General features: G+C 39.4%; 1 protein-coding gene and 1 long non-coding RNA gene across 11 annotated transcripts in view; one reads left to right on the plus strand and one right to left on the minus strand.

Moving 5' to 3' along the window:
* Positions 1–9312, minus strand: part of LOC117977963 (uncharacterized) — a 50056-nt gene extending 40744 nt beyond the window's left edge. Inside the window, exon 1 of the long non-coding RNA XR_004669052.3 lies at positions 9070–9312. This is a non-coding gene — a long non-coding RNA (uncharacterized LOC117977963). The remainder of the gene's footprint in view (positions 1–9069) is intronic.
* The window catches only part of LOC117977962 (contactin-associated protein-like 3), a 238102-nt gene that overhangs the window by 88245 nt on the left and 122790 nt on the right, over positions 1–27067 (plus strand). The window lies entirely within an intron of this gene.

A 27067-nucleotide genomic window follows, 5' to 3' on the forward strand; every position in this document is an offset into this window, starting at 1 on the left:
CTTGCATTAATTTTTATATAAGATATAAGGAAGGGATCCAGTTTCAGCTTTCTACATATGGCTAGCCAGTTTTCCCAGCACCATTTATTAAATAGGGAATCCTTTCCCCATTTCTTGTTTTTGTCAGGTATGTCAAAGATCAGATGGTTGTAGATATGCGGCATTATTTCTGAGGGCTCTGTTCTGTTCCATTGGTCTATATCTCTGTTTTGGTACCAGTACCATGCTGTTTTGGTTACTGTAGCCTTGTAGTATAGTTTGAAGTCAGGTAGCGTGATGCCTCCAGCTTTGTTCTTTTGGCTTAGTATTGTCTTATCAATGCGGGCTCTTTTTTGGTTCCAGATGAACTTTAAAGTAGTTTTTTCCAATTCTGTGAAGAAAGTCATTGGTAGCTTGGTGGGGATGGCATTGAATCTGTAAATTACCTTGGGCAGTATGGCCATTTTCACGATATTGATTCTTCTTATCCATGAGCATGGAATGTTCTTCCATTTGTTTGTGTCCTCTTTTATTTGGTTGAGCAGTGGTTTGTAGTTCTCCTTGAAGAGGTCCTTCACATCCCTTGTAAGTTGGATTCCTAGGTATTTTATTCTCTTTGAAGCAATTGTGAATGGGAGTTCACTCATGATTTGGCTCTCTGTTTGTCTGTTATTGGTGTATAAGAATGCTTGTGATTTTTGTACATTGATTTTGTATCCTGAGACTTTGCTGAAGTTGTTTATCAGCTTAAGGAGATTTTGGGCTGAGACAATGGGGTTTTCTAAATATACAATCATGTCATCTGCAAACAGGGACAATTTGACTTCCTCTTTTCCTAACTGAATACTCTTTATTTCTTTCTCCTGCCTGATTGCCCTAGCCAGAACTTCCAACACTATGTTGAATAGGAGTGGTGAGAGAGGGCATCCCTGTCTTATGCCAGTTTTCAAAGGGAATGCTTCCAGTTTTTGCCCATCCAGTATGATATTGGCTGTGTGTTTGTCATAAATAGCTCTTATTATTTTGAGATAGGTCCCATCAATACGGAATTTATTGAGAGTTTTTAGCATGACGGTTGTTGAATTTTGTCAAAGGCCTTTTCTGCATCTATTGAGAGAATCATGAGGTTTTTGTCATTGGTTCTGTTTATATGCTGGATTACGTTTATTGATTTGTGTATGTTGAATCAGCCTTGCATCCCAGGGATGAGGCCCACTTGATCATGGTGTATAAGCTTTTTGATGTGTTGCTGGATTTGGTTTGCCAGTATTTTATTGAGGCTATTTGCAGTGATGTTCATCACGGTTATTGGTCTAAAATTCGCTTTTTTTGTTGTGTCTCTGCCAGGCTTTGGTATCAGGATGATGCTGGCCTCATAAAATGAGTTAGGGAGGATTCCCTCTTTTTCTATTGATTGGAATAGTTTCAGAAGGAATGGTATCAGCTCCTCCTTGTACCTCTGGAAGAATTTGGCTCTGAATCCATCTGGTCCTGGACTTGTTTTGGTTGGTAGGCTATTAATTATTGCCTCCATTTTAGAGCCTGTTATTGGTCTATTCAGGGATTCAACTTCTTCCTGGTTTAGTCTTGGGAGGATGTATGTGTTGAGGAATTTATCCATTTCTTCTAGATTTTCTAGTTTATTTGCATAGAGGTGTTTATAGTATTCTCTGATGGTAGTTTGTATCTCTGTGGGATTGGCGGTGATACCCCCTTTATCATTTTTATTGCATCTATTTGATTCTTCTCTCTTTTCTTCTTTATTAGTTTTGCTACCGGTCTGTCAGTTTTGTTGATCTTTTCAAAAAACCAGCTCTTGGATTCATTGATTTTTTGAAGGATTTTTTTGTGTCTCCATCTCCTTTAGTTCTGTTCTGATCTTAGTTATTTCTTGACTTCTGCTAGCTTTTGAATGTGTTTGCTCTTGCTTCTCTGGTTGTTTCAATTGTGATGTTAGGGTGTCAATTTTAGATCTTTCCTGCTTTCTTTTGTGGGCATTTAGTGCTATAAATTTCCCTCTACACACTGCTTTAAATGTGTCCCAGAGATTCTGGCATTTTGTGTCTTTGTTCTCATTGGTGTCAAAGAACATCTTTATTTCTGCCTTCATTTCTCAATGTACCCAGTAGTCATTCAGGAGCAGGTTGTTCAGTTTCCGTGCAGTTGAGCGGTTTTCAGTGAGTTTCTTAATCCTGAGTTATAGTTTGATTGCACTGTGGTCTGAGAGACAGTTTGTTATAATTTCTGTTCTTTTACATTTGCTGAGGAGTACTTTACTTCAAACTATCTGGTCAGTTTTGGAATAAGTGCGATGTGGTGCTGAGAACAATATATTCTATTGATTTGGGGTGGAGAGTTCTGTAGATGTCTATTAGGTCTGCTTGGTGCAGAGCTGAGTTCAATTCCTGGATATCCTTTTTAACTTTCTGTCTCGTTGATCTGTCTAATGTTGACAGTGGTGTGTTAAAGTCTCCCATTATTATTGTGTGGGAGTCTAAGTCTCTGTAAGTCTCTAAGGACTTGCTTTATGAATCTGGGTGCTCCTGTATTGGGTGCATATATGTTTAGGATAGTTAGCTGTTCTTGTTGAATTGATCCCTTTACCATTATGTAATGGCCTTCTTTGTCTCTTTTGATCTTTGTTGGTTTAAAGTCTGTTTTATCCGAGACTAGGATTGCAACCTCTGCTTTTTTTTTTATTTTCCATTGCTTGGCAGATCTTCCTCCATCCCTTTATTTTGAGCCTATGTGTGTCTCTGCAGGTGAGATGGGTTTCCTGAATACAGCACACTGATGGTTCTTGACTCTTTATCCAATTTGCCAGTCTGTGTCTTTTAATTGGAGCATTTAGCCCATTTACATTTAAGGTTAATATTGTTATGTGTGAATTTGATCCTATCATTATGATGTTAGCTGGTTATTTTGCTCGTTAGTTGATGCAGTTTCTTCCTGGCATCAATGGTCTTAAAAATTTGGCGTATTTTTGCAGTGGCTGGTACCGGTGGTTCCTTTCCATGTTTAATGCTTCCTTCAGGAGCTCTTGTAAGGCAGGTCTGGTGGTGACAGAATCTCTCAGCATTTGCTTGTCTGTAAAGGATTTTATTTCTCCCTCACTTATGAAGCTTAGTTTGGCTGGTTATGAAATTCTGGGTTGAAAATTCTTTTCTTTAAGAATGTTGAATATTGGCCGCCACCTCTTCTGGCTTGCAGAGTTTCTGCCGAGAGATCCGCTGTTAGTCTGATGGGCTTCCCTTTGTGGGTAACGCGACCTTTCTCTCTGGCTGCCCTTAATAATTTTTCCTTCATTTCAAATTTGGTGAATCTGACAATTATGTGTTTTGGAGTTGGTCTTCTCGAGGAGTATCTTTGTGGCATTCTCTGTATTTCCTGAATCTGAATGTTGGTCTGCCTTGCTAGGTTGGGGAAGTTCTCCTGGATAATATCCTGCAGAGTGTTTTCCAACTTGGTTCCTTTCTCCCCGTCACTTTCAGGTACACCAATCAGATGTAGATTTGGTCTTTTCACATAGTCCCATATTTCTTGGAGGCTTTGTTCGTTTCTTTTTACTCTTTTTTCTCTAAACTTCTCTTCTCGCTTCATTTCATTCATTTGATCTTCAGTCACTGATACCCTTTCTTCCAGTTGATCAAATCAGCTACTGAAGCTCGTACATGCGTCACGTAGTTCTTTTGCCATGGTTTCAGCTCCATCAGGTTATTTAAGGACTTCTCTACACTGTTTATTCTAGTTAGCCATTCGTGTAATCTTTTATCAAGGTTTTTAGCTTCTTTGCGGTGGGTTCGAACATCCTCCTTTAGCTCAGAGAAGTTTGTTATTATAGATCGTCTGAAGCCTTCTTTTTTCTTTTCTTTTTTTTTTATTATACTTTAAGTTTTAGGGTACATGTACACAGATCGTCTGAAACTTTCTTCTCTCAACTCATCAAAGTCATTCTCCGTCCCGCTTTGTTCTGTTGCTGACGAGGAGCTGCATTCCTTTGAAGGATAAGAGGTGCTCTGATTTTTAGAATTTTCAGCTTTTCTGTTCTGGTTTCTCCCCATCTTTGTGGTTTTATCTACCTTTGGTCTTTGCTGATGGTGACGTACAGATGGGGTTTTGGTGTGGATGTCCTTTCTGTTTGTTAGTTTTTCTTCTAACAGTCAGGACCCTCAGATGCAGGTCTATTGGAGTTTGCTGGAGGTCCAGTCCACACCCTGTTTGCCTGGGTATCACCAGCAGAGGCTGCACAACAGCAAATGTTGCAGAACAGCAAATGTTGCTGCCTGGTCGTTCCTATGGAAGCTTCGTCTCAGAGGGGCACCCTGCCGTATGAGGTGTCAGTCTGCCCCTACTTGGAGGTGCCTCCCAGTTAGGCTACTCGGGGGTCAGGGACCCACTTGTGGAGGCAGTCTGTCCATTCTCAGATCTCAAATTCCGTGCTGGGAGAACCACTACTCTCTTCAAAGCTGTCAGACAGAGACGTTTAAGTCTGTAGAAGTTTCTGCTGCCTTTTATTCAGCTATGCCCTGCCCCCAGAGGTGGAGTCTACAGAGGCAGGCAGGCCTCCTTGAGCTGTGGTGGGCTCTACCCAGTTTGAGCTTCCTGGCCGCTTTGTTTACCTACTCAAGCCTCAGCAATGGCGGGCGCTCCTCCCCTAGTCTCGCTGCTGCCTTGCAGTTCGATCTTAAAAAGTATTAGTGAGACCCAAATTCATAGAAAGATTTCCATGACATATATCATTTAAGTGAAAAAAGAAGTTGGAGAAAACATGTGCACTGTGCAAAAATAAAATACGTGTGAATATAATGTTAAAGAACTCAAAGTGCATTCACTGATCTGGTTATTCTAGGGAGGAGAACAGATTGGCAAAAGATGACTTACTCATTTTATTCCATATATTTAGATATTTGAATTTTTACAAGGACACATTCATGTACATAAATACATAGGCTGTTAGGATTGCTCATGCCTGTAGTCCCATGCTTTCAGAAACCAAAATGGGAGGAGTGCTTGAGGTCAGGAGTTTCATTTGTTTTGTTTTTTGAGACGGAGTCTCCCTGTGATGCCCAGGCTGGAGTGCAGTGGTGCGATCTTGGCTCACCGCAACCTCTGCCTCCCGGGTTCAAGCGATTCTCCTGCCTCAGCCTCCCGAGTAGCTGGGACTACAGGCATGCGCCACCACGCCCAGCTAATTTTTGTATTTTTAGTAGAGATGTGGTTTCACCATATTGGCCAGGCTGGTCTCGAACTCCGAGGTCAGGAGTCTTAGACCAACCAGGGCAACATAGCAAGACCTCATCTCAAGAACAACAACAAAAAATTAAAATTAGCTGGGCATAGTGGCACGCACCTGTAGTCCCAGCTGCTCAGGAGGCTAATGCGGAAGGATAGCTTAAGCCCAGGAGTTCAAAGCTGCACTGAGGTATGATTGTGTTGCTGCATTCCAGCCTGGGTGATAGAATTAAACCCTGTCTCTAAAACAATAAAAAATATGTAAGTAATTAAAAATAATGATAATAAACACTTTGTGTGTACTATGTGTCAGGCACTGTTCCTCACACCATCACTGAAATATATACTATTTTCATAATTTTATGGATGAGGAAACTGAGGCACTGAAGGATTTTTGTCCAAAGTCCCACCTTTAGTGAGTGGTTCCAGAGTCTTTATTATTAACCCCCAAGATCTTCTGAGTGATTTTATCTTAAAATAGTTAGGAACCTGAGGTTAGGCAGATCTGGGTGAGAATCCAGCTCTGTCATTGACAGGCTGCTCAACTCTGAGCAGGCCATACTGAAAGGTGGCGTCTGATCTGAAAATTGAATCATAGGAGAAGTCAGCCTGGTGGAACCTTGGTGAGCTCACTTGCTAATCTGTAAAATGGTAAAGAATAACTGCCTTATGGGATTACTGTGGTGGGAGGAGCTAGCCCGGAGGAGCCTTGGGTAAAGAGGTCCCAAGAACGCTTTGATTCCAAAATCCCAGAATTCCGATTTTTACATCTATTTAGAAACTCAAAAATGTACTCCAGAGTTATAAATAGGACCATGTAGGCATTCTGAGGTATAGGGGAGAAATGTTTAGAAGAGTAAGTTCTGAATCATCCACACACCATCTAGAATTCCAGTTAGATATTCACTGGGTTTACTAAGTAAGCACATCTGGAGACGAAGGTGGAAGATAGCAGCTACAATTTTACGAACCTTAGTTTAATTATATCTTATAACCCACAAGGTACCAGGCATTGTGCTAGGCACTGGGGGTTCAGAGCATACCATGAGAGAAGATAATGGTGAGAGATGGTCCATAAACAACTATTCAACAATTGCAACAGCAATTATAAAAGGAGTCATGATGTAGAGTGAATGGATGGGGGCTTGAAGGGACAGTAATCCTAGGGGGACGGAACAGAGAAGGTCAAACTGAAGAAGTGATACTCAGTCTGAAAATTGAGTGGTAGAAGGAGCCAAACAGAGAAGATCTGGGGGAGGAACATTATGACACAAGAGACAGGAAGAGGAAAGCCTTGGAAACAGGGACCAGCTTGAGAGATTTAGGGGAATAAAAAGGTTCATTGTGACTGGAAGTCAGCAAACACGTGGGAAGGGTGTGGGAGATGGAACCAGAGAGGGAGTGCTCGGAGTTTTGGGGTCTTGTAAACCAAGGGCAGTGGAGACTGAGAACTGAGGAAAAGGGGTCAGGCTTGTTGGAGTGATATTGGTGATCACTGCAACATCAGTATCAGAATTGTGAGGAAAAAAGTCAAATCGTAAAAGGTTTAAAGTTAGTGAGTGTGGGAAAAGCAGAAGCAGTGGCTTTATATTTCTCTTTCCTGGGGAGAGGTGCTGAAGGCATTCAGGAGTACAGGAAAGAAGGGTTGGAAGTTCCACATGGTTCACTCTAAGAAGGAGAGTTATTATGTATAGATGAGAGATAGATAGATAGATAAATACATCTATACATACATACATATAGATAAATAGGTAGATTATGTATACATAGAAAGATAGACAATATATAGAAATAGAAGAAAAAATGCAGGCCAGCTGTTTATGGTTATGTTTCTAACAAATAATAAGATCAGTATAAATAATCAACCTGCACCATTTTCTGACATGTGTTAGAAAGTTGATATGTGGTGTCACATAACTGAGACCGGCACTGTAGCCAGTTCTTGGGCATTTCATTAAAAACATTATCTCTACCAGGTATCATTGTATATTGGTATTTTTCCATGTATCTATAATTTTTTAAACTACCCCAAAGTAGAGACAGCATCATTTTAGAAGTAAATTTAAAACCTCTTTGCTAGGCATGCTGCTTAGAAAATCGAACATGGTAGGTTAGTCAGCCATGCCGTGGCTGTGATTCAGGCAGCCTGATCATATTTGCAGTGCTGCTCAAACAGGCAGCACTCTCATCCTTCATTTCATGGTGATTCAGACTAAAATTACTCACAACTTATGAGGATCATTGTTAAATGGCTACTGAAGATTCTGATATTTGAAAATAATATCAACTAAAAGATAATATTTCTCAGAACAATTTGGAATTCTTTGTGTAGACTTGAGGATTTAGTAGGTTTTTTCCTAATTTTGATGAGAAGTACATCATAGTGTATACAAATATAAAACACAATTAGCCTCTGTGAAAGTCATGATTGGAGTGAAAATACAGAGTCATGATAGACATGTAATACATATATGTATTTTTCTGGCACATATGTACCAGTAAAATACGTAGGTACCGCTTTGATCAGCAAGAGACAGTTTATATTACTTTTCAATTTGTATAAGCTAAATTAGCTTTTCACTTATATTTGTTTGCTTCTAGTTTATTGCTCAAAGATGGATGAGATTTTATCTCAAAATTGCCTTCAGTAAGTCAAATTGGGTAAGATTAGTTTTCAAGAGTATTAACCAACAGTAATGACCATTATTAATGGGAAAGTGATTCTTTTGTAAAGCCTAACTTCAGAAAGTTTGCACTGAGAAACAGATTTTGATATTTGTTTTTATAGACACAGTACTTAGTTTTTGTCTTTTTTGATATTTTTCTCAGAAAAGTCATTCACATGGAGTGCTGTATGGACAGAATTCTGTTCCTCCAGAATTTATATGTTGAAGCCTTAACCCTGAATGTGACTATATCTGAAGACAGGGCCTTTCAGGAAGTAATTAAGGTTAAATAAGGTCATAAGAGTAGGGCCCTAATCCTGTAGGATGGTGGTCTTATAGGAAGAGAGGGGGAGAGAGAGAGAGAGAGCACTGCCATGTGAGGACACAGTGAGAAGGTGGTCGTCCACAAGCCAGGAAGAAAGCCCTCATCTGGCACCCTGGTCTTGGCCTTCCCAGCCTCCAGAGCTGTGCGAGAATAAGTGTCTATTATTTAAACCTCCCAGTCTGCAGTATTTTGTTATGGCAGCCTCAGCAGACTAAGGCGGAGTGCCTGACACCTAGCCAGACAAGTCCACTGTTTTCCACGTTCTTTTGTGCCATATTAATGATTAATAAGCCTCAACACGTAACTTCAAAATAAATATTTGCAGAAAATAGATTCCTTTTGAAATTAATCCACATATGTACCCATAAATTATTCTCTGAACAAAATTTGCTACATTATCTGTATAAACGATTCACCCAAATGCTTCTCTTTGTCTACCATTATCCCCTCCATGTGAGGCCATTTGTTTCTAAACAGTAATATTTCATGTACCTCAGCCATTATCATGGGGAGCTACATTCTCTCTGTGAATTTTAAGTGAAGATGGAACAGAATGCAATCATTAGCTTTTAGAAGGAGCCAGTGTAGGCCGTGGGTTTCAGTCTTAGACCTGCGAGTTCAAAGCTTAAGATACTGAAATAACATATATTTTGGATAAGTGATACAAATAATTATTTTAAAGCTATAGTGTTAAATGGCAGAAAGGTAAACTGTGAAGGCCATAAAATCCCTTTGGAAAGGTGTGTAAGGGGGAATAAATCTACTAAGAGATTTGTAACCAGAAAAAAAGGCGTCATGCAGGCGGGGCTCCTGGGAGATACTAATAAAGGTGGAGCATTTGGGCAGGCCCCGTTCGCACAAACTCACCATCCATCCGACACGGCCGCCTCCGCCTGCTCTCAGACAAGCTTCAGATCCACCTGCAGCTTCCAGACATGATTCTGTTGCTTTACCTAAAATGGCAAAGGAAAATTTTTCTTCAAATTGTATTTGCGTTCAGTGACATTATAGCTCCAAGTCCCATTTTCTGAAAATAATCTTCATCCAGCCAGACTTGGAATGGAAAGAGAATTCACACAGAAAAGGAGAAAAAAGAGAGGAAACGTACTGAGTAAATGCTTACATGTGAAGCACTGTCTGAAATGTTTTACATTTATCACATTTTATTTTCATGAAGACATATGGGAAAATGGAGGCATAGTAGGCAACGTGTGTAAACGTCACTGTTTACTCATACTGACATGGGCTAAATAAAGATAGAATTAATGCCTCTGAGAGTTATTTATGTATATATAAGAGCTAATTACGTATTTTATCCCAAACATACAGCAGCCAGCCACACATTTTGGACTCTGTGGAAGTCACAATTTTAAAAATTCAGCGCTGTCTTGTTCCATATTTTCATCTTATCATCAAACCCTCTGTCTCAAATTTAGAACAGTAAATTTGGACACAGCTCCTGGCCAAACCTTCTTTTGGCATCTGTGAATGAAAGTGCAGTTATACAGCAAATATCACCGTCAGTGGGAGATCCAGAATTAATGTGGATTGAAGCTGAGTTGAGGCGCAGTGGCTTTAATTCAGAATTGCTGCTAATCCAGTGTCCACGGACACTCTCGTAGAGAAAAGAATGCAAAGTACAGGGTGCAGGAGATGATATTAAACAGTCTCCGAATGTAGGTAATGCAAGAAAAGAAGGTGGAGGCAGTTTATAGAGGTGATTTAAAAGTTTTCATATAGTAGAAGCACATCCTGAACCAATCAGGAAGAGTTGGTTTAAAAAAAATCATGAAAAGGATATTTTGGTGATTCTGTACTGAAAGGGGAGAAGATGAGAGAAAAATCAATCAGAAGATTCAAACCTAGAGATAAAGAGACTCAAACCTGGAGAGAGAATTTTGCAAATGAAAGATTGAAGGTAGAGTGAAGAAGTGTCTTCTGAGGGATCCTTGGGCCTTGAAAGAGGCTGAGAACCCTATGTGGTCCCCTTGGTCAGTCCTAATACAGAGCCTAAATCATAGCACACCTCTCTCTCTCTCTCTCTGTCTCTCTGTATCTCTGTATCTCTCTGTATCTCTTTCTCACTCCCTTCTCCGGGCAGGAGAGACAGCTGCAGGTGGGGGAAGGGTGGTGTCCAGTGAGGGGCCCAGGCCAGCTTTCTCAGGAGTCGCACTGGGCTGGTGAGGATCTTTGCAGCCTGAGGGCACCAACACTGGATGGGATAAGGGCAGGCCAGATGGAAGGAACCTGGCACAAGCCATTTAATTAAATGCCCCTGCCCCTCACCCTTAAGTTGGAGAGAACCAGTCTGCAAGCTTCAGATTCCAGAGTAGGAACCCAGGTAAGGAGGGAGGAAGTGCCAGGAGCACACACAGACCCAGAGCCAAAGGGGAAGGTCTGTACAAAGCTGCCCCCATCCTCGGCATCGCTGGTGTGCCTGAGTGTCATGGGAGACAGCGACCACACAACACCCTTGGGGAAATGGGTGAGAGAGCAACACAGCGTGGCTAAAGATGAGCAGGCTATTCTAAAAGAAAATACGGACTAAGAAAAGATGATCACAATTTTCATCTTTTCTTCAAGAGTGGTTACTTTTGGGGTTCAGTGAAAGAGTGGCTATCATTTTTTAGCTTAACTTTTATTTCAGTCTTCTTTTTTTTTCTTTTTCCTTTTTTTTTTTGGAGACAGAGTCTCGCTCTGTTGCCCAGGCTGGAGTGCAGTGGCGCAATCTTAGCTCACTGCAAGCTCCGCCTCCCGGGTTCACGCCATTCTCCTGTCTCAGCCTCCCCAGTAGCTGGGACTACAGGCGCCCACCACCACACCCGGCTGATTTTTTGTATTTTTTTAGTAGAGACGGGGTTTCACTGTGTTAGCCAGGATGGTCTTGATCTCCTGACCTCGTGATCCACCCGCCTCAGCCTCCCAAAGGGCTGGGATTACAGGCGTGAGCCACTGCACCTGGCCTTATTTCAATTTTCTAACCAAGAATGTTTATGTGCCTGGTGCGGTGGCTCACACCTGTAATCCCAGAACTTTGGGAGGCCAAGGCGGGCAGATCACGAGGTCAGGAGTTCAAGACCAGCCTGGCCAACATGGTAAAACCGTGTCTCTACTAAAAATACAATAATTAGCTGGGCATAGTGGCACGTGCCTGTAGTCCTAGCTACTCAGGAGGCTGAAGCAGGAGAATCTTTTGAACCCAGGAGGCAGAGGTTGTGGTGAGCCGAGATTGCACCACTGCACTCCAGCCTGGGCAACAGAGCAAGACTCCATCTGAAAAAAAAAAAAAAAAAGAATGTGTATGTGATCATACTTTGTTGGTTTATTAATACATTTATTTTGTATGTCAACAAGGGTTATCTGACTGGTAAGACTGTGAACCATATTTTGTTTTTTGTTATTCTCTGCTAAAAACAAACAATAAAAGGAAATAAACAGAAGGTCCTCAAAATGTGGACTTATAATTGTGCACTGATGGAAACAAATGAAAAAGCAACATATTTATCTCCGTATAATAAAACACAAACTGACATATTAAACATGGGAACTTTTTTGTTTAATTACTTAGTCAGGTACATTTTATTTCTATCCCTTTGGGAGTCAGCTGAGCATCTTTCAGGAAATTGACCTCCTGCAGAAAATTAGTCACCCTGAGGTCTCAGCTTTCTGGATTCCTGAGGATGTGCCCTACACCTGACAGGGCAGAAACAAGGACAGAATGCCTCATGCTTACTTCAGTTTGCTTTTCAGATATATATTTATTTTTCTTTTCTCTCCAGCTCAACATTTAACTTTTCATGCATAGTAAGCATTCGTCTTGAATTTATTGTTAATTACGTAGCTCTCGTCATTTTGGTTTAGCAATATTGCCGACTCATTTAAATGCCAAAAAAAATTTTAATTTATTTACTAAAACTTCTAAAAAAGCTTGAAAACACAATTTGGTGGAGGTTAGCCATTTGATTTCAACAAATTTCAGATGTATATGGCTGGATTCTATTTAAATTAATTTTTTTTCTGAATGCAAAATTGATATTTCTTGTAAATGCTAAGCATTATTTTATGTAAAAATGCCAAACTTCTGTGATAATCGACATATTTCCCTGATTAACGTAGTCTAAAATATATTTTAAAATTCTAATTTGATGAGAAAATTTTGAATGGGGATGGTTATCATTCACTCTTTCTGGATTGTTTCTCAACATTGAAATGGACAGTCATCCTCTTAGGAAAAACCCAAACTGAAGTTCTCAAAACTAGGTTTGGGGAGAATAATAACTGATTTGAAATTTGGTTGATAAATGCATCATTCCTGATTGGGAAATGATTAAATTTTCAGCAATTGGCATTTGGGCCAAGTTAAAGTGATTCGAGATAGATTGTTACTGCAGTAATATTACTGGGGAAATGGAGTATTTGCTCAAGACAGGTCTTGTTCTTTTAACCAATTTTCCTTTTTTCTTGTGATCTGAACTTATTTCAAATTAATTAGATGAGACATGGCATATGCTATTCAACCAAAATTTAATGGTCAATGAAGATGTTAACACATTTCCTCGTTCACATTTTTAAGCACATATTAATATTTTCAATCTCAAAAACATTTACAGTCATCTCCCTGCAAGGGATTGGTTCCAGGACCCCCTCGGGTACCAGAATCTGCTCATACTTAAGTCCCACAGTCAGCCTTGTAGAGACTTCCGATACAGAGGGTCAACCATATTTATTGAAAAAAAGGTGACACATTGATTATAATGCGAAAGTGTAAATATGAAGGAAACCGTCTTCCTTTAGTACAAAAGGCATATTTGTGCCAGGTGAAATGACTGAATATAAGAACAATATTTAAAATAAGTTCTGTAGAACACGCATATTACCTAACCTCGTTAAATATGGCTTATTTGCCTCTGGTGTTTCTATTTTTTAGTCCAAGGCATTTTCCCTTTTTTTCTCTCTGATTACTTATCTTTCTTATTTGTCATCAATATTCACAGTATTGAAGCATCCCTTTAATTTCTTAATCTATTTGATTTCCTCTAAAATGTCATTAGCATACTCTTTACATACTCAGACACACGGTACTAATTGATTAAATAAATTCCAAGAAAGACATAAAATTAAGCAAATTATTACATTCAGAACGAATGAGAGACATTTAAAGTCAAAAACCCCCACCAAACTTTAAATTTTCAGCAAATAGAAGCTCTGTATGAATATGATTTTAATTAACAGTCACTTCATTTTAAATAATCACATCACTTACAGAGGTATGATGTTAAGAGGCTTGGTTTTTGCATAATCGCTGTGGGAAGGTGAGCGCTCACATGAAAAGCACACCCAGCTGAACCCGGAGGATTCATGCAGTGGGGAAACTGAACTTGCGTTCAATGTAGCCTTGCTGAGGAATATTGAAAGACGTGACTAATCATAGGTATTGGGACATGCCCTATTGGGACAACCATAGATCCTGATAAAGAATTCTGAGGAACTTAACATCAGAGCAAGCCTGATACAGAAGTATGTAAAACAGAACATCAGAGTAAGCTCACTGTAATTACTGGTGCAAATTGAACATCTGCTATTTTCTAAAGATAGGATGATGTGTAACAACTGCAACATTAATTTCATATAAATGGAGCTGAATATTCATTACAGCTTTGTAGCCACTTTCTGCCTGTCCACATACATTCAGGTTATTTGTTTTGCCCGATAATAAAATAAACTAATTCTGTATTTGTGAATTGGCATGTTTCTTTGGGTATTGATTTTCCCCCCAACAATTTGGTGATGAAGATGGGATTTCTTGAGTGAGTGCTTCTATTTGTTAATTTGTGGGAAGATTTGTGTCCACCTTCTTAAAAAGTCATTTTATTGTGATAAAACACACTTAACATAAAATGTGGCCTCTTGGATTAGGTAAGAGACCCCGACTGTTTGCTTAAAAGTCTCCCATTATCTACTTTGGCTCAGCAGGATTGGGTTCCTGGGGAAAATTTCAAACCCTTACTACAAATTTGGAGTTATTATTGAGCAAAATGTGTAATACAGGCTCACAGGTCCTATATGATTCAGCATAGGTTTTAATGGCAGAAAAATATGGGAAGTCCAGAATGTTGCTGGCAGGTCTTTCTCTTAGAAGGGTTATTTCACTCTATTATGTTTAGAATGGGTAAACTTCTGAAAATTCTGCTTTGCAATGGCCAGAGAAAGGCTTTTTTTTTTTTTTTCCCTGAGACGGAGGCTCACTCTGTTGCCCAGGCTGGAGGGCCGTGCCGTGGAGCCATCTGGGCTCACTGCAAGCTCCGCCTCCCGGCTTCATGTCATTCTCCTGCCTCGGCCTCCTGAGTAGCTGGGACTGCAGGTGCCTGCCACCATGCCCTGCGAATTTTTATGTACTTTTAGTAGAGACAGGGTTTCACCGTGTTAGCCAGGATGGTCTCGATCGTGATCTGCCCGCCTCTGCCTCCCAAAGTGCTGGGATTACAGGCATGAGCCACCGTGCCCGGCCGAGAAAGGCTCTTTTGAGGTAGACAAATTAGTGTATGCACGGAGATTTTAAGGAAAAAAAAAATCCCAAATAAACAGATAATTTATATTCCTGAGATGAAGTAGTCAGGAATAAACAAAAGAAAAACCAAAAAGAGTGAATTAAGAAATTGGAAGAATAGAGTAAGAATCTGAAAGCTCTTTTTCTTCCTCCAGCTTCTGATTTCTTCTCTGCTGTCATTCCTTTTGTTTCCTCAGCTTCTCCTCACCCTTCTTTGCTCAATCTGGGATCTCAGAGGAGGGAGGTAATGGTCTCTTGGATGAATTGGAAACCTGGGATGAATTCCCTTTAGAAGGAGCAAATTGTTAGCTTTATTAGAATATCCTGATATTGGATGCCCTAGTTCTGATCCCATCTCTGTGATTCCCTCTAAACTGAATATGCAAAACACAACTAAACATCTATAAATTACTCAGAAGAAAGATCAAAGAGTCAGTGAGAATTTGGGTAAGAGATTGTATCCTAGAATAAAGGTTTTGGGTTGCTGAATGGTTGATTGCCTTAACAACTTAGAAGAAATGGAGGGAGTCAAATTACTATGGCATAACAGGGACTGAAACTACAGTGCCATACAAACCAACTTATTTTTCATTTCTTGATGAAAATCAGCCCTATCCCTTTGCAACTGCAGTGACACAAATGCCAGAATCCATATTGCCTTCCCCCAAGTTGATATACTTCTCTTAAGAGATTTTTTTCTATTGCTCTGGGAAGATTCACACAAATTTGCAGAAGTGCTCTGCAGCATTTTTTCAACGTATAGCTACACACATGAGGATATAAACTGGCTGCTGTGTGATGTGTTGCCTCTGGCTGACTTGCTCAACTAGTGGAACAGGTGTGATAGAGGCCAAATTATAACTCCCTCATCAGGGAGTGCCATGTCAGGAAACCAGCCGTCCACGTCTTTCCATAACTCAGTGTGAGGGATGGCTGATGGCAGTCCTTGGAGCCTCTCTGCATATGGTGACCTCTAGCAGTGCTACAATAACGCACTCAAGAGGCAGGTGTGTCCCTGTTGCTTTTCATCAGCAGTGCACTGAAGCAGTTTATAAATTTTTGGGGCTCAATCCAAGGAAAGATCAGAATATATCCTTGGTCCTCTACCTTTTAAGCAGGCTTTTTGCCAGGAATTTCCCTGCCAGCAATTGTCAGGAGAAAAAGTAGTTCGATGGCAAGGGCGGACAGTTGGTGCCAGCAATCCATTTTGGGAAAATGTGGGGAAGAACTTAAGACTGCAGTGTTAGCTGCCCAGTTAGAATTATTCACAGATAGGACAGACTTTATTGTGAGCCAACAACAAATAAAAAGGAATGCTCTAATGGAAAGTTGATGTATCACTGATGTAAGAAACCAGGATATTCAGAAAGGGGATGCTGAAGAAATTAAGGAAGACGCAAAGGATTCAACCTGAGTCTGAAGCTTTATTATCTTCTCTAGGAGATTTTTCTCCTGAGAAACTGGATGAGAAATAATTGGCAAACGGTACAAACTAGTGTGCAAAATTGACATAATGCACACTTTGAGTTGGGAAGCAGAGAGCTTTATATGTCTGTTTCTTTTCCTCATCTTAATCTTCTCGTGTTTTCTTTTTGTTTGTTTTTTTTGTGTGTTTTTTTGTGAACCCTGGAGCCATGTATTCTGTAATTTCTTCCGACCTTTTTTTTGTTTTAATGTTTTGGATATCTCCGGACAACCTTCTGTCTGTTCTTGCGGCTCTGAAATTATTCTGCAAATAGATCTCTTGTAAAAGAAACATGCTTTTATCTAGTCTCCTGATGCACCAACTATTTGTTGGAAAGGGACTCGCTGTGTAAACTAATGCCTCCCACCCATTCTGTATTCTGGGTGAAATGATTTTGGAGCCCTGGGAGGCAAGGCACCTGATGATAAGGTAAAGATTTGCCTTCTGAAACCAATGGGGGCAGTGGTGAGTGGCAATCTCACCTTGCACTGGAATAGATCAATTGACAAGAAGTAGATCCATTTTTCTGAATCCCAGGAACAAATATTTTAGTAAAATGTATCAATCCTATAATTATAGCTTACAACATGGAATAGCCCAATTGTAAGAAATATAATCTATACATTTTTTAATTAGGAAAATGAGCTGTAATAAAGGGCATTCAGTTTGTAATACTTCTACATTACCTGTGAAAAAGGAAGGAAAATATGACAGGGAAGGTGGACCTGTTTATAGATTTGTACAAGATCTTATAGAAATAAGTATGTTTCTGATTCTTCTGGTACCTGTGCTTGTGCTACCTGACCTGGCTACTATTTTAATTACAATACCTATGCCAACTAAGTATTTTTCTGCGTTAGACTTTTGTTCAGGTTTTTTTCTGTACTTTTACATGAGAAATCAAGGTTCATCCTTACATTTACCTGTGGCAGCTTTCAATATTTGTGGCAATGGATTCCTCAGGATTTAGAGATTCACCTACTATATTCTCTAGACATTTACTGTTCAAGAGAACTTAAAGTCATTTTCCTCACCTTAGAGTTTCATGCTGATTCAATATGCAGATGAATCATTGATAGCTGCTGACACCTTACAAGTGATAAGAAGAAAATGTAACTTTCTACAAATTTTTAGCTTCCTAAGCATATAAAACATCCCTAGATAAATAGCAATAGTGTCAAACTGAACTCAAGTATTTGCGACATTTGTGACTGGCCAATAAAAAATAGTCCCATCCTAGAGTCAGCCTATTTTACAAATTAAGCTTGCTTAATTAAAAAAAAACAAGTTTGCCAGTTTTGGGGATTGGTTGGGAATTGCAGTCAGGGGATCCCTGCCTGTTCTGAAAAGGCGAAGCCTCTCACTGAGCTGTTACATCAAACGTCACCAGCACCTTTACTGGGGTCATGTTAGCAGTGGAAGAATCTGTACAGGTCTGCAGCAACCTCAGTTCTTGCTACCTCAAAAGAAGGAATTCAGCCGAGGAGCTTAAGGCAGAGGAAGAGACTGAGGCAGAGACTCGGAGCAGGAGTGAATGTTTATTAAAAAGTTTTAGAGCAGGAACCAAAGAAAGTGAAGTACATTTGGAAGAGGGGCAAGCCGGCAGCCTGAGAGATTCAAGTGCACGGTTTGACCTTTAACTTGGGGTTTTATACACTGGCGTTCCACATGCACAGTGGCCTGTCAGCACTTGGGAGGGGTCATAGGCATAATGTGTTCACTGGATTTGTATGCATGTTCCTAGAAGAAGGTCATGTACCAGTTAAACTCCACCATTTTGCCTCTTAGTGCGCATGCTTGAGGCCACTCACCCAGCTCCTGAGATCATATTGGGAAGCTTCTGATCACCAGTTACAGGTGTTTCTATCTATTGCGAGACTGCCTTTCCCTGGCACTTGCTACAACCAATTATTTTAGAGAGACAGTGTAACAACTGCCTGACCATCACCTGATGGTTGCCTGACATTCCTGGGGTCGGGGGGTCCTCTCCTGTTCTGCTTATGTCTGACTAACTACTATCACAGTCAGAAGAAGCTGAAAAGCCTTTCAAACCCTTTAAGGACCTATTGTCTCCCCACGTGTATTCATAACTCTGGTAAACTATTCTACTTTTTCCATCTGGAGAATAAAGGAGTTGCTAGTGGTGTGCTTACTCAGAACCTAGGCCCTGACTATAGACCTATTGGTTACTTTCCTGTCTTGTTGGATTCTGTTGTTCTGGGTATGCCAGGCTTTCTACAAGCCACAGTAGCTCTTCTGATTGTGTCACTGCCCGATGGGTTCTTCCTGCTCGCTGCAAAAAAACAAAACAAAAAACATGGTATTTGCTCTAAAGAGTTTAAATTAACTCAAGGTCGGCCACACCACATTAGAGATGAAGTTATTGTTCAAGTCAGTCTCATCGAAGGCTCATAGGTTAGGGATTTTTCAAAGGTAGTTTAGGGGAAGGACTGGGAGTGGCTAGGCAATGGGTGCTTGCCGCTGATTGGTTGGGGGTGTAATCATAGGGGTGTGGGAAATGATTCTTCTGCATGCTGAGTTACTTATGGGTGGAGCTACGGGAGCTGTTGGCAGGTCCAGTGGAGCCATCGGTAGTCAAACATGCAAAAAACCTGGATATCTCAAAAGGCTAATCTTAGATTCTACAATACTGATGTTACCTGCTGGAATTCATGAGGAAGTTGCATATCTCATGACCTCTGGACAAATGGCTAGCAATCATTTATGTCTGTATTTTAGCAGAATTTAGGCTCCTCTATTCTCCTAGCCTGGTAGTCTCTCATTAGCTTTAGTTTTGGGGAAGGGCTATTATCATGTAAACTATAAACTAGATGTCTCTCACGGTTGGCTTGCCTAAGCCCAGTAATGATTAAGGGCAACTTGAAGGTCAAGGGCAAGAAGGGGGTTAACTAGATCAGGTCTCCCCATTGCCATAATTTTGTCACTGTTAGAATTTGTGCAAAGGCGGTTTCAGAGCTCAGCTTTGACCCTAGGACATTGAACTTCCATGTGCCTCAAGTTGTTGCTGCTGTTTTACACATTCATAGACAGAAAATTTCTAGCACACTGCCGGATAAGCCACGAGCAAGTCTTATTATCTCATACTAATATTATTCTAGGCAGGTGGCACCTTTTGAGTCTAGTTACTCTGTTTGTAGATCCTAACCAAATAGGAGGATGTGACTGCCTCATAGTCACAGAAAATACTCAACCTAGGCCTGATTCATTCAGTATTCTTATTCCCAATGCTGGCAATATTGTTCATTGATGGATCTGTGTGAGAGACACACAGGAATATACAATTGCATCTTATGCAGTATTTTATAGGTAGAGATGGCTTTTTCTTAGAACATATTATACATGATTACAAGTGTAAAAATATGGTGAAATAATTTTGTTTGCTTTTCAAATGATTTTTTTGCTAAAAACTAAAATTAAAAATAGGGAACAAGTATCCTAAATGTTTTTGAAACTATTATCATAGCAATTCTCAGACTATCAAGACTATGAACTATTTTCCATGATAGCACACTAATAGCAATCATAACCATTTGTATGTGCATATCCAATATCTCATATTCAGGGATAAGGTCATATGGATCACCCAGTTTAATGCTCACAGATTCTTATGTGAAAAAATATATATTTGGTCATAGTTAAAATGGACAAAATAAGTGAATCTATCTGATGGTCAGATAGTAAATATGTCTCAAACAAATGATTACAATTTTCAGTTAGAATAACAAAAGCACTTAGATCACTGATTTAATAATAGTGATTCCCTAGCTAATTTTTTCATCTGTGCAGGTTGATTATCAGGGATGAAAAAGTGTGAAAACATTCCAATTAAGTAAATTGCTCTGCAGTTGGTGGGAAGTACTAAGTAATTACTTGTGGTGAGTCCAGAGATGAAGATGGACTGGGCATCTCTGAGTCACCCAGGCAAAGGAAGACAGGTGCTGCTCCTCACAGCAGAACAAGGAGCTGGGTTTAGAGAGACTGGATAGAATATAGGATTAGGAAGATTATCTCTAACAATCAAGTCAATGCACCAGCATTTGCCTGGGACCAACTGTGTGTTAAACACTGGTAAATACTGGGAGGGTTAAAGGTGCAGATCTTGGGGAACCTAGCATAAAATTCAACACAGCAGACATTTATTCTCCTTGAAGAATTCCTGATTTTGCAACAATGCCTATCATGTCCCAGAACGAGGCTGGTTGTTGAAAGTCTCTGAGAAACCAGAGATGGCACCAGCATAATACCCTGAACTTTTATAAAGCACAAAGGTTTATAATTATAATAAGGAAATCTGAGAGCAAGAAGACATGCTGATCGATCTCACACAGGAAATTTGTCCCAGATCCAAGTCAAATGACAAGTTAGATGAATTGCCTGCTTTCTAAAAAGGTATTTTAACATTTAACTAATGTGATCATTTAAAGTCAATAGCAATATCTCTGAAAGAACGCCTGTTAAGTTGTGATATATTTAGTTGTATGCACTATACACAGAGAGCTAAGTGGCTAGTTCTGCTCTCTTCATTATCTGAATTATTTTAAAAATTACATTTAAGTTAATCTTGATTCGTATTTTGGATTGCTTTATGTTTCTGAATAATCATTTCCTCAAAGTTATCAGTAGTGAGCAAACACAAGGAAACATTTATTTGTCTTTTTTAAACCTGCACTACACTTTGTTTTTCTCTTTTTGACTTATTCAAATATGGTAAATTAATTCATTTTTATTAAAAAAATGATAGGATGCTCAAGTATCAAACATACAAATGTATTTGCAGTGTTTCATTTTTCAATGATTATGTATATTTAATTAATTAAAGATATGTATAAGTGCATATACACATACATTTTTTTCAATAAGGTACTCTTGCTGTCATTGATTATTCATTTATTTTCTAACATTTCTTTCTTTCTTGACCCGAATATTAACTAACTATTTCAGGCCATGCTCTTTTAGTGCTAGAGAAAACTTCAGATTCCATAGTACTCTTTTTTTTTTTTTTTTTTTTTGAGATAGAGTCTCGCTCTGTCACCAAGGCTGGAGTGCAGTGGTGCAATCTCGGCTCACTGCAACCTCCACCTCCCAGGTTCAAGTGATTCTCCTGCCTCAGCCTCCTGAGTAGCTGGGACTACAGGGGCACGCCACCATGCTAGGCTAATTTTTGTTTTTTGTTTTTTTTTGAAGTAGAGATGGGGTTTCACCATATTGGTCAGGCTGGTCTCAAATTCCTGACCTCAGGTGATCCACCTGCCTCAGCCTCCCAAAGTGCTGAGATTACAGGCGTGAGCCACTGTGCCTGGCCCCGTAGTACTTTGTAGCATGCTTTCCAGCTAAACTGAAGCCTCAGGTGACATACCATGGCTCTCACAGCTAATTAATGAAAAAGCTGGAACCATCACCCACATTTCTTAATTCCTACTTCAGTTCATTTAATAATGCTAGAATAAGGCAAAGTCACACTTTTCTCATTTTGTGTTGATAAACATTGTATTCTAATGGTTAGTAAAATATTAATAATGCATTCATGAGCACTTTAAAATAATTAAGTACAACTGTTCACATAGGCAGTTATCGATACTAATTTAAATAAACAGTTTTGCATGTTACACCATTATCTGTAATCTTCTGAAAATAACAGGGACAAAAGCAGTATCATCCTTGCCTAATGTCATCTGCTAGTGAGGGGATGCAGACCTAAGTGATTAAGTTGATTCTGGCTGAGAATCCATAGATTCATCCTTGCTTTCAAAGAGTAGCATTGTGAGAATGAGTAAGAGGAAATATCACTTAGTATTAACAGATGATAATAAGCAGTGTTTCCTACTAATTGATTATTTACCGTATGTTAGTCCTATGCTAAGAGCTTTAGAGATAGTGAGAGTCTTGTGAGTCTGGATCATCATTCTCCCCAGTGTTCAGAGGGGAAGGCTCTGCATGGTTGAGTGTCTTGCCCATAGTCACAGAACCAGTATATGTTGGGACTTGGCCTCAGACCCAGGTCTCTCCAGCTTCGCAGCCTGTGTTCATATGATGTATCACTTACAGGAAACTCCAAAACTGAGCTGAAGTCTTTGACAGTCGCAGGAGCCAGCATCCTGCTGGAGCCGTGGCCTCACAGTCCTGTCTGTGTCCTTGGGAGGGCTCTGTGGCAGCCCCAGGTCCCACTTGCCAGGAGTCCCTTCTTCACCCATGGGCATCCTGAGAACAGAGGAGGCCGAGGGGGCAGCAGCAGAGGGTTAACAGCTCTTCAGCAGGCACTGGGTCCACATGCTGGAGCCCTTTTTTGTTGATTTATTGTGTTTAGACATCAGATGCCGAGGTTTCCATGAGTCACCTTCCTCAGTGAGGAATCATGAAGGAATGATCGGTCTGGTCTGCATAAGGCCCTACTCTTGCCTTGGTGTTCATTCATTCATTAATCATATTTTTTTATACATGATTCATATTTCCCCAGTCCAATACATTTTATTTGTACATATTCTTTTAAAAATCATAATTCTTTTGTTCACACGTATTTACACTTACATATAATATTGTTTTATATCTTTCATTTTGCTTTTTACTGATTAACTGCATAAATATAATTGTACTAGTCATACTAAGGTGGTAAAGATAATATGCTAATTTTTAATAATCTATAGAAACATTTTAATTGCTTCATAAAATCATCAAGGTATATGTCATGGTAATTTTATTAATGCTATATACTTAGAATTAATACAATTTCTTCATATAACACTTATAATTAACAAAGTGTCTTCATCAAATAATCTTGTTAACAGGCATTACAGGGAGCAGCTTAACAATATCTTTCATTTGTATAGTTCCTTAGAATTTTCAAGTCACCTACAGAAACATCTTCCAACAAGCTATAATTGGGCAGAGCAGTTAGTATTATTCCCATGTTACTCATAAAGAAGCTGAGATTACAAGCACTAAAATTTGCATCCAATATCAGCATAGTCTGGCAATTAAGGAAACAGAATTAGAACTCAGGGACTCACGGGCACTTTCTTACCCCACACACAGACAGCTTAAAATAATAACAGCATATTAAAATAAGAATCTCTCATAGTACATTTCAGTGTTTGGGAAACTAATAATAAACTGAAGCTGCTGAAGAATCTATTTCTTTTAGACAAGCTTTTCTAACATCTTTGTGAGGACTAACTGAATTGATGTGTGAAATTGCATAGGACAGTGGTGGCCCTATGCATAGTAGAGATTTAATGCTTATTTTAAAATTCAGAGACTCATTTCAGTATCTCGTAATTTAAATATTTGATGATAAAAACCCACTAAAACAGAAATGACAAAATGACAAATTTGGAAAAATAACAAATTTCTAACAGTCTTCTTAAAAATAGTTGTTGATGAGTCTTACCCTGACAGATTTTTTTCTGCTTATGGCTGTCAATCTGGGTATTTCATCATACTCAACCACAACTATCCATGCGCTTAACATTTTGCAGACCAGGATATCACATGAGCACCATCACTGACTGTGACTGTTAGATTTAACTAATGTGACCGCTAAAAATCAAAGTAGAGTGTTGGAAATTTTTCAGTAATGTCATTAATTCTTAAATTATTTATGAAACATATTTCCAGCATGTGAGTGGACTCCAAGCCACAGATTTCACTCACTTTCATGTATACCTAAGGAACATGTTATGGAAACTGATCATTTTATCTGAAAATACTCATTTTTGATTACTTAATATAATACTTAGCTAGAATGCCCTCAAAGACAGAGAATCCACATCAAACTTAAGTGACTGTCTTTCAATAAGATGGAGCTTTTATACATGAACACACCACACACACAAATTGCAGAGGAATGCTGTAAAAAATAAATGATTTATAATCTTACAAATACATTATATATATTAACTTGTTTAATTCTTACCAAGATTGCCAGATAGATATAATTTTTTTACTTTACAAAGAAAGATGATGATTTCTCCCAAGGTCACATGCCTGCTAAGACAGAAAAGAATTTGAAGGACTATGGCTTCCGAAAACTATTCTGTATACCCTCACTCTCCACAGAGCTGTGACTTTTGCTATTTATGTCTAAAATGAAGACGTAAGCCTCTGCAGAATTGTTGAAGGCTGCATATTTCTATAAAAGCTGGCTTATCCTTCTAGAAGGTTCGTTTTTCCACCTTAATAAAACAAAGCAGGAATAGGTCTTTGTGTTCGCCATTCTTTTGTCCGTAGTGGTCATGTGCTCACGTATGAACTCATGTCTGCTCTGCAAGCTCTCGAAGCAAACTTTGAATATAATGAATAAGAGACTACACTGCATATTTTTAAGACACACATTATTTTACTGTTATAGATAAGGTTATTTCAGTAATAAGCCCTGAATGTTATGACAGTGAAATGCTAGTATAAATCTTTCCTGCCCAAAATGTGTTCTCTTTAATATCTATATCTTTGAAGAACAATGGTTCATTTGGTTGGTATCCCATGAAGCTGGTTATAATTCTATATAAGACAATAATGTGATTTCTGAAATTTCAAATGAATTAATGTGATTATATATATAAACTTTTAAATATATTTTAGTCATATGTAATAAATGTTTGATTTTTTATTGATATCTCTGAAGTTGCAAAGAGTATGTTTCTCATCTGCCTTATTCACAAACTATTAGGTAATGTCTATTTAAAGTTTCTTAAATGTTAATCTATTTAATTAAGCAAAAATTGACATTACATTTTATTTTGCGACATGATCCTATTATCACATCACTCAGAAGTATATTTTCCAGAGTTTACACTTTGAAACAAATTGAGAAAGAAGTAACATTTGGCAGATAAAGGTGAAAAAATTCTGTTTTGATAGGGTTCCTTTGAAAGGTTTTTTATTGTATTGTTTTTACTGAGGTTTACAAAGTTTATTCAGCTACAAAAAAATATGATTTTAATTCTGCAACTGAATTTTAACATTGGAGTCAAAATGCTCAGAGTATCTGATGTTCCTGTATTAGCTTGGCTGTATGTCTTAGATATTAAACCCAAATTAGAACCAAAATAAAAGGATGGATCAACCATCTCTACCAACCATGCCAACAATGACCAACCTGGGTCACAATCACAGCAGCCACCTCCACGCAGGTGGTGGGCTGATTGATTTCCAGGTGTTATCTCAATTAGTACTCTGGCCCTTCAAGATCAGTTTCACAGATGAAGAAACTGCAGAGAGAGTGGTGGAGCTGGGATATGGCTTCTTTTATATAGGTCAGCCTGGGCTGTCCAGACAGAAGGTTGTGAGTGCAGAGGTTGTGCAAATATTTACCTGAAGTTGGTATAGCGATTGTTAACTCAAAAAATGTCGATGTACATGACCCTTTAGTTGGAACAAGAGTGAAATGATTATCTCTGGCTGGGCATGGTGGCTTAATGACTGTAATCCTAGCATTTTGGGAGGCCCAGGTGGGCAAATTACTTGAGGCTGGGAGTTCGAAACCAGCCTGGCCAACATGGCAAAACCCCGTCTCTACTAAAAATACAAAAATTAGCCAGGTGTGGTGGCATGCTCCTGGAATGCTAGCTACTGGGCAGGCTGAGGCAGGAGAATTGCTTAAATCTGGGAGGCAGAGGTTGCAGTGAGTCTAGATCGCACCACTGCATTCCAGCCTGGAAGACAAAGTGAGACCCTGTCTCAGAAAAAAAAAAAAAGATGAAATGATTATCTTGGAATTGGCATGAATTAGCAATAGACGAACTGTTACCAAGTCTGACATCAACACTAGCATTTAAAATTGACCACATTCACTAAGGCATTTCCTATATTTTTATTTCCATGTGTTTATACGCAGGGACACCCATTGGTGGTTGGATACGAGGCAGGCTGATCTTTATTCTCTTTGTTTTGTTGTTAAGCCTGGTACATTCTTTTTTTTTTTTTTTTTTTTTTTTTTTTGTGACGGAGTCTACCTCTGTCGCCCAGGCTGGAGTGCAGTGACACGATCTCTGCTCACTGCAAGCTCCACCTCCCGGGTTCACACCATTCTCCTGCCTCAGCCTCCTGAGTAGCTGGGACTACAGGGGCCCACCACCATGCCTGGCTAATTTTTTTGTATTTTTAGTAGAGACGGGGTTTCACCGTGTTAGCCAAGATGGTCTCGATCTCCTGACCTCGTGATCTGTCCGACTTGGCCTCCCAAAGTGCTGGGATTATAGGCGTGAGCCAACGCGCTGGCCCTAAGCCTGGTACGTTCTTTAGTAAAGCAAAATAATTAGGCAGGAAACATTTTTCATTCTTGGTTGAACTAACTGCTGGCCTGTTCCATACATAGATATTAACTATGTGCCCCAGTCATGTTAGGTGATAGCACTTCTAGTGCAAAAGAGCATTAACCCTTTCCTTGTTCTCATACATGCAATATTCTTAAAAATCTGAAAACAATGAAAAAATATCTAAAACAACTTTGTTTGCTTTGCACTCTGATCCTTCCCAATGTTCAGATAGCAAGATGGAGTGAAGAGTGAAAGCCCCTTTGCCCTGGAGCACATAGTGGCAGTGTGCTCCTCTTGACACCCCCAGGAAGCAGGCCACAGGTGCATGGAGCTGTGTTCACTGTGAAGTGGATTCAGCCTGATAACATGGAATCAATGATGCCATTGAAATAAAAGCCAGATGTAATCCTGCCCACACTCTATGATAGCTGTCCTACCTCCAGAGTGTCCTTTCTTCTTCCTAGACTGTAGTTTCTCGTTTATAAATTAAGGGTGTGGGGCTGGAATCATGTCTAGGTCCCTTCCAACTCTCTAATTGCAGATTCCAGGATTCTCACTGCAGATCCTTTGCATGTTACCGTG

The sequence above is a fragment of the Pan paniscus genome, chromosome 11, assembly GCF_029289425.2.
Source record: "Pan paniscus chromosome 11, NHGRI_mPanPan1-v2.0_pri, whole genome shotgun sequence".
Classification (NCBI taxonomy): Eukaryota; Metazoa; Chordata; class Mammalia; order Primates; family Hominidae; genus Pan; species Pan paniscus.